Source organism: Cyprinodon tularosa, unplaced genomic scaffold (genome assembly GCF_016077235.1).
Source record: "Cyprinodon tularosa strain WSP-4 unplaced genomic scaffold, ASM1607723v1 ctg31, whole genome shotgun sequence".
In the NCBI taxonomy this organism is placed as follows: Eukaryota; Metazoa; Chordata; class Actinopteri; order Cyprinodontiformes; family Cyprinodontidae; genus Cyprinodon; species Cyprinodon tularosa.
The window spans coordinates 1,023,931-1,032,070 of NW_024039019.1; the positions used below are offsets into that span (position 1 = coordinate 1,023,931).

Genomic DNA, 8,140 nt, shown 5'->3' on the forward strand with positions numbered 1-8,140 from the left:
TCCAAAAAACAGGATTTTTAATTTGAAAAGGATTATATTGACTGCAGGTAGTTTTATACTGTATATTGTATATAGCATAATGTATGTTTTATATTGTATATACACTATATTGCCAAAAGTATTTGCTCACCCATCCAAATTATTGGAATCAGGTGTTCCAATCACTTCCATGGCCACAGGTGTATAAATTCAAGCACCTAGGCATGCAGACTGTTTTTACAAACATTTGTGAAAGAATGGGTCGCTCTCAGGAGCTCAGTGAATTCCAGCGTGGAACTGTGATAGGATGCCACCTGTGCAACAAATCCAGTCGTGAAATTTCCTCGCTCCTAAATATTCCACAGTCAACTGTCAGCTGTATTATAAGAAAATGGAAGTGTTTGGGAACGACAGCAACTCAGCCACGAAGTGGTAGGCCACGTAAACTGACGGAGCGGGGTCAGCGGATGCTGACACGCATAGTGCGAAGAGGTCGCCAACTTTCTGCAGAGTCAATCACTACAGACCTCCAAACTTCATGTGGCCTTCAGATTAGCTCAAGAACAGTGCGCAGAGAGCTTCATGGAATGGGTTTCCATGGTCGAGCAGCTGCATCCAAGCCATACATCACCAAGTGCAATGCAAAGCGTCGGATGCGGTGGTGTAAAGCACGCCGCCACTGGACTCTAGAGCAGTGGAGACGCGTTCTCTGGAGTGACGAATCGCGCTTCTCCATCTGGCAATCTGATGGACGGGTCTGGGTTTGGCGGTTGCCAGGAGAACGGTACTTGTCTGACTGCATTGTGCCAAGTGTAAAGTTTGGTGGAGGGGGGATTATGGTGTGGGGTTGTTTTTCAGGAGCTGGGCTTGGCCCCTTAGTTCCAGTGAAAGGAACTCTGAATGCTTCAGCATACCAAGACATTTTGGACAATTCCATGCTCCCAACTTTGTGGGAACAGTTTGGAGCTGGCCCCTTCCTCTTCCAACATGACTGTGCACCAGTGCACAAAGCAAGGTCCATAAAGACATGGATGACAGAGTCTGGTGTGGATGAACTTGACTGGCCTGCACAGAGTCCTGACCTCAACCCGATAGAACACCTTTGGGATGAATTAGAGCGGAGACTGAGAGCCAGGCCTTCTCGTCCAACATCAGTGTGCGACCTCACAAATGCGCTTCTGGAAGAATGGTCAAAAATTCCCATAAACACACTCCTAAACCTTGTGGACAGCCTTCCCAGAAGAGTTGAAGCTGTTCTAGCTGCAAAGGGTGGACCGACGTCATATTGAACCCTATGGATTAGGAACGGGATGTCACTTAAGCTCATATGTGAGTCAAGGCAGGTGAGCAAATACTTTTGGCAATATAGTGTAGCTATAGATCCTGTATTCTGTATATATAGTGCAAACTTACTTGGCAATAAACTTGATTCTGAATCTGAGAGAGACATGAAAAATTGCCTGGGCTCCATTACTAGCGTCTCATAAATGGATTCAGTAGAATTAATTAATTTATTTTTTGATATAAAGACAGTACAGCAAAAATATTGTAAGCCATTTATTTTAAATATTTTTTCAATAAACTATTTTTAAACGGATGTTGTCATGTTTATGCTGCATTGCAGAGGTGATGAAGATGAGGAGAACCAAATGGGGGAAGTGTGTGTGGCTGGTGCTAGTAGATTCTAGTAGAGGCTAGGAGATGCTAGTAGATGCTAGGAGGTGCTAGTAGATGCTAGTAGATACTAGGAGGTGCTAATAGATGCTAGTAGATACTAGGAGGTGCTAATAGATGCTAGGAGGTGCTAGTAGATGCTAGTAGATACTAGGAGTTGCTAGTAGATGCTAGGAGGTGCTAGTAGATGCTAGTAGATGCTAGGAGTCGCTAGTAGATGCTAGGAGGTGCTAGTAGATGCTAGGATAAAAACATGCATCAGGATAAAAACATTTCTCAGATATGTGAGAAGGATGTGTTAAACAGCTGAAAGATGCCTCAGCTTTTAACAGTTGTTAGTTGTCTTCCGATTTCATGTTAGCTCATGCTAGTAGTGTTAGCTGTAGCTAATATACAGTAAAGAGTAGATGACGAGTCAATCACATTTGTTTGTTTCAACAGATATGTCATGTAGAACGGTTCATGAAAACTCAAAAACAACAAATGTAGGCTAATGTTAGCATTCATGTGTTAAGTCTGTAGGTTCCAGTCCAGTAGGAGCTAACATCAAACGAGAAAACGAGAACCGTGAGGTGGAAGGAACTGCCCAGGAACTGGGCAAGCGGTATGTGTGGAGAAAACCAGGCACTGCTCATCACCTGCTCAATACAATCCCAACAGCGAAACACGTTGGTGGCAGCATCATTCTATGGGGGTGTTTTTCAACTGCAGGGACACCACTAATGTTTGCAATTCAAGGAAAAAGAAAACCTCTTCCAGAGTGCTCAGGACCTCAGACTGGGCCAAAGGTTCACCTTCCAACAAGATAATGACCCAAAGCACACAGCTAAAATAACAAAGAAGTGGCTTGGGAACAACTCTGTGACCATTCATGACTGGCATACCCTGGTAAAAAAAAAAAGTGCTTTATTGTATTTCAAGTATATTCATATTTCCTATAGTTTACTGAAAATGTACTTAGACAAATTGTACTTTTTGTAAATATATAAAAAGTATACTAACATTACGCTTTCATGCTAATACTTTTAACACACTTTAACATAATTACACTATGTTACACTTTATAGAAATATATTATTAAAAAAGTATACTTTAAGTGAAAGTTATGTGTAATTTCTAAAGTGTACTTATTTTAAATTTGTTTTTACATATATTTTTGCTATATTTTAAATTGTATGCTCAAAGTTGTCATTGTAACGTACATTGAAAGCATATTTTAAAAGTACACATTTTAATATCGACACTGTAATATTAAGTTTGAGTGCATTTTAAGTTACATTTGAATCTAATTATGAAGTGAAGTTATATACGCTTGTACTTCAGGTAATTCTTTTGGAAAGTGTTCAATAGTATAACTACAAAAATGCACTTAAACCCTATTATGCAATTTTGTGCTGTGTGTAAAGTACACAGATAGCAATTATTGCAGTTGTTATGTAATGTTTAATAAGTTTTGAAAAAGAAATATGATACAATACATCTTACACACAAAACCACATTGAACAAAACACTAAATGTTCACTTCAAAAGTACAGGTGCACAAAAATGTGTGTTCTGCTGAAAAGCAAGTGGTTTAAAGCTGGTGCAGTGCTACATTATGATCTAACAAATAGCATAACCCACATTGCAACAGAAAAGTTAATACTGGCCAAATGCAAAAGAAATAAACTTAACACATTACAATTGTCTCAAGTGTTCAAAAAAGAACATTTCATTAGTATTGTTTAATGGATCAAAGCAGGGCTACTGCAAACAAGACCAATTGGTGAGTGCACATATTTAAAAGTCGCTGACAGCACTTCATGCATATAGGAGTGATATGTGGAGGTTGTTTGGCCTTGATGTCTGTAAAGTAGTAGCTCCCCAAGAATTTTAGTCTTGGGGAGTTTTTGGTTCAGTACTGATATCAGAATTCCCATAGACTTTGAATGCACCACACCTGCACAGCAGTTAGTCACGGCTCCTCCCTGCTCAGAGCTAGCGTGCTTTTCTTTTAAGGCCTTGGTCTGCATGGAGAGAGGTAACTTTCAAAACATTCCCATTTGGTTTTGAAATCTTAAGATATCTGTATAAAACGCGATTTTGATTATTATATTTGTATTGTAGAAACAGGAGATGTAATCGGTTGAGCAGGAAGATTTGCTGTATTATTGTGTTGAAGAATATCCTGGTGAGTTCACATGAACCTGTGAATGAAATATATATATTTTTTGAGATGTAAAACCAGTCAGGATATAATGTTTTGTAATATATGTAATTTTACTAGCTCTTTTGATTTATTGAATGCATTAGCACAGTGAGAAGGAGGCTAACACACCCCCCATGTGCTCTTCTAAAAAAGAAAATGCACTTTCAAGCTAGCTACATCTTGTGTGATGTTGCTGTAAAACCCCCACAAGGGGTTAACGTAAAATTAACCCTTCATAGGTGTCCTGGATTGTTTTTTCCAGATACAAGTATTGACTACTGACCATAATGATTTCTTAGACAGTGAACCACATGTAAATTGATAATTTTACTTTATATTTTTGTCTGTATAAATGTGGTAAAAACCAATTTATATTATGGTGATTACATGATTTATTTTCCAATTGAAGTAATTGCTCTGCACATTTGTGTGCAGGCTGTTTTTTTTTTTACATAGTTGCAGAATCTGCTGTTACAGCTGAGCAGTTCATTGTATGGACTGGACTAGACTCCACCAGAGATGTTGATGCAGAATGTTCCCAATGTGAATGCCATCCGGTTCCCTGGAGGGTGGTAGGAAAAACAAGGAAACTTAAGGATTTTTCTTCCCTTTCTTTCTGCGGATTCATAATTTTTTTCTTTTCTGAGATCTCTGACAATTTTTGTTGTTACTTTGTTTAATTTTTTTGATCAGATCTGATAAAACCACTTGATGCATCAGATTTATTTAAATTCAACTGAAATGGACAATTTTTTTTTTCTGGTGCACTTATGGACCCTGGTATATCATACTGATACAATTTGTCAGACTTTTCTGATGTACTGCTCAAAAATACTATGAATTTACAGTATCTCTCTGTTTGGTTAACAGACGCTGTTCTTCTGGAGTTTCCGTAGACAAGTGTCTCTGATGTGCGCACGGCCATCAGACGAAAATGTAACAATGAGCAGTTCAGCCAAAAAAAGGAAAATAATGTGTGGTGGGCGTGTTTTTGTATGGTGGGAGGGTTTAGGGGTGCAATAATAAGGAATGTTGTTTTTCATTGTTCAGTATTCCTCTGCGTTCTTTAAAGTTTATTTGTAATGTTTAGGTCTGCTGCCTGAAATTGACATATTTCTACAAAGTGTACTAAAGTACCAATATTTGAAAATGTGTTGTAAGTTTTATAATGAAAATGGTTAACGTCGATATGTAAATGTTTATACATTCTGAGATAGTACAAGTTATATTATTTGTAATGTACTATAATTTGGACATGTTTCAAATACATTAAAGTATATTTTTTCATCTGCACGGAAGTATATCCACAAGTCTTTCAGCATTTAGTATACTGTTAATACATTTGCAAGAATGTGCAAGGTAGAAAGTAGTATAGCAATGTAATGATAAAGTATATTTACTATTAACTGCAAAGTATGCTTTTTTAGTAATTGGAATAAGCCAACAGTATAATTAAGCATATTATTACCACAGTAAGAGTATATTAAAAGTATAAAGCTTATATATTTTTAAGACACTAACAAATCATTTTTAATGTAGTTATAATACAACCATAGTGCACTTTAATTTGACTAATTAAGCATATATTAGTACATATAAACTCATATACTTAAAGTATACAAAATATACTTTAAGTTGTTCCACTTTAGCACATCAAAGTACACTAAATACACTTCAAGTTGAGCTTGTCCACAATTTAATTACAATTAAAATATATTTAGTACAAAATTAGTTGTTCCAAAATAGCATCCTTCAAGTTAACTAATCATAAACACACTTAAAGTATAGTAATGATTAGTGTGCCTTCAAGTACACAAAAGTATGCAAAATTTTAGTACACTTAGCACATTTATTTTTCAGCAGGGTAGCCAGAGCATGAGCATCTCTACTTAATACTGAGCAAAGGGTCAGAATACTTATCACCATGTGATATTTTGTTTTATTTTCTGTCAAGATGGGGTGCACATTTATGAGAAATAAAATCAACTTTATTTATTTTAGCAAATGGCTGCAATGAAACAAATAGTGAAACATTTAAAGGGGTCTGAATACTTTCCGTACCCACTGTACATGTATGCACAAATCCTATAAACGAGAAATTCTGGTAAAAATGATAAATTCCTGGAAAAATCCCAGTTACTGTGTGCTTCGTTTAAGAATCAGCAGCAATCAGAGGGAAGACTGTACAGTCATTTCACTTTGCCAACCTTCATCCTGAGGGGGGGGTCTAGTGAAATTGTCTTTCAGCTAACAAAGTGGGAGGGGCCCCACAGAACCTGTGTGTCAGCAGCTCTAAACAAATCATTTGGCTCCTCCTTGGATGAACTCCAAAATATGAGAGTTAAAAGAATATATCTGCCAAAGAAGCAGAGATTTACAGCGTGCCTCGGCACACACTGACCAAGTAGAGAAAATGAACAACATAAACAGCACTGAGGTGCCCTTGAACAAGGCACAGAGTTGGCCCCCAGGTGTGACTGTGTGTCACTTTGGTGTGATGGGAGGTGTCATTCCCAAAGAGCAGATGTGCTTCCACACAGTCTCTCCAAACGATTCCAAATGTATTTCTCTCTCTATTGCTGTCAGTGCTGTGGACCTACATGTTAGATAGAATCCTAAGTGATGCTTTTCTCTCCCTCCATCATCCTGGGCTAATCTGTGCTATCAGGTCCGCTCGCCTGCAGTCTGCCATCTCAGTGTGGCCTTGGACAAAATGTCCCTAAGGAGCTGGGGAACGCCAGTGTTCTCACCAATAAGAACACAACAACATAACCTACTTCCAAACCATCCTCGTCTCTATTTCCCCTTTCACATCCAGATGGGGTGGGGGGGTGGGGGGGTAGGTGAATCTGAGTGTGTTCCTCCTCCTCCTCCCACGTCTCTGTTATCGCATCACACTGTGTTATTGGCCACTTGTATCCAGCCGGTTGGAAACGGTGCCTCCTAACCTACCGTAACCCTGCCGCGGTGTTTAAACAGTAATTCACTTCATTGCCAGTTATATAAACAGAGGCAGCACTCAACACGTCAGCGAGGTAAACCGGATAGTTTTCTTTTTACAAGGCTGTTGTTCACAGTAGGCGTCACATTCAATTTGCATTTTGAGTAGAGCAGCAGTTAAAGTGTGATCAAAGTCCCGGTCGGAGCACTTTTCCTAAAACAAAGCCGGTTTTCTCCTCAGTTAGAGGAGCAGACTTAGGTCAGCACTTTGGATGGTATCTCCACTTGTAACCTCTGAACTGAAGCGACCTTTCATCTTTGAACTCTGACCCTGAATGCCAAATAAATGGAGACACAATGTCCTCCCCTTCATCAAACCCTCACCCACTCCAACTACCCACAGCGGACTGAACTTTGACCCCAAGGCTTTTCACAGTAATGTGGCCCAGGAAAGTTTGTCCTTTGACCTGCAGGGCAGGGACACATTGTGGAAGTCTTTCCAAAACATTTTGCCATATTGTTATTTATTTATGGGATTGAACTTATTATGCAATGGATGCTGTTTACAAATGATTATTGCAGAGGAAAGAATGACCCTCTGCAAGTGGTTGGACATTGCTCTTTAACTTTTAACAGTCTTCTTTAAAGACTGTATGTAACTTCACGGCCTTGTAAAAATCCACACTCCTTACACTTGTTTACAGTTTGATGTGTTAGAACCTAAAGCTCAACTAGGATTTCATAGAACTGTGAATGGAAGGAAATCACGTCATGGCTTCCAAACATACCAACTCATCTAAACCAGTTCCAGAGCCACATGGGGCTCACCAGAGCAGCTCTTAATAATTTAGAATAACAAACCTCAGAGATGTTTTTGTAAATAAATGATAATGAAATTAAATAAAAATAGAACATTTTGGCACATTTTTCCATTTTTTTTTAACAAAGAAAGTGTTTATTCCCCTAACCAAAAAGTTTGACCTTTCTAGTCAAAGCCTCCAGGTCTGCTGTAGACAGAAGGTCTTTTACTGCCTACAGCTGTTAACATCTAAAGCAACTTGTTAAAGAATAAAGAAACCTTTAAGGTTTGATAACATGTCATTCCCCTTTTGGATCCATATATATGAAGCTGTTTCCCTAAAAATTAATGTAGGCATCGAAGCTGCGGATTTTGGACTGTTGCTGCTTCCTGTCCTAAACTGAGAAAGAAACAGAGGTTCATTGCTCAGGTGAGGGGGGTGGGGGAATTGTCTGCTGCCCCTGTCACCCGGTTACAGGGCTTTACAAGAACCAGAACTGCATGACGTACATCAGCTAAAACAAGCTGAGGTTACACAAGTAATATTGCAAACCCAAAAT

At 38.7% G+C, this 8,140-nt stretch overlaps 1 long non-coding RNA gene across 1 annotated transcript; it reads left to right on the top strand.

Moving 5' to 3' along the window:
- Positions 1-2,851: 2,851 nt before the first annotated feature.
- LOC119788145 lies at positions 2,852-4,805 on the top strand. Its single transcript, XR_005281425.1, has 4 exons — positions 2,852-3,673; positions 3,760-3,823; positions 4,277-4,413; positions 4,712-4,805. It is a non-coding gene; the product is annotated as an uncharacterized LOC119788145 (long non-coding RNA).
- The last annotated feature ends 3,335 nt before the right edge of the window (positions 4,806-8,140 follow it).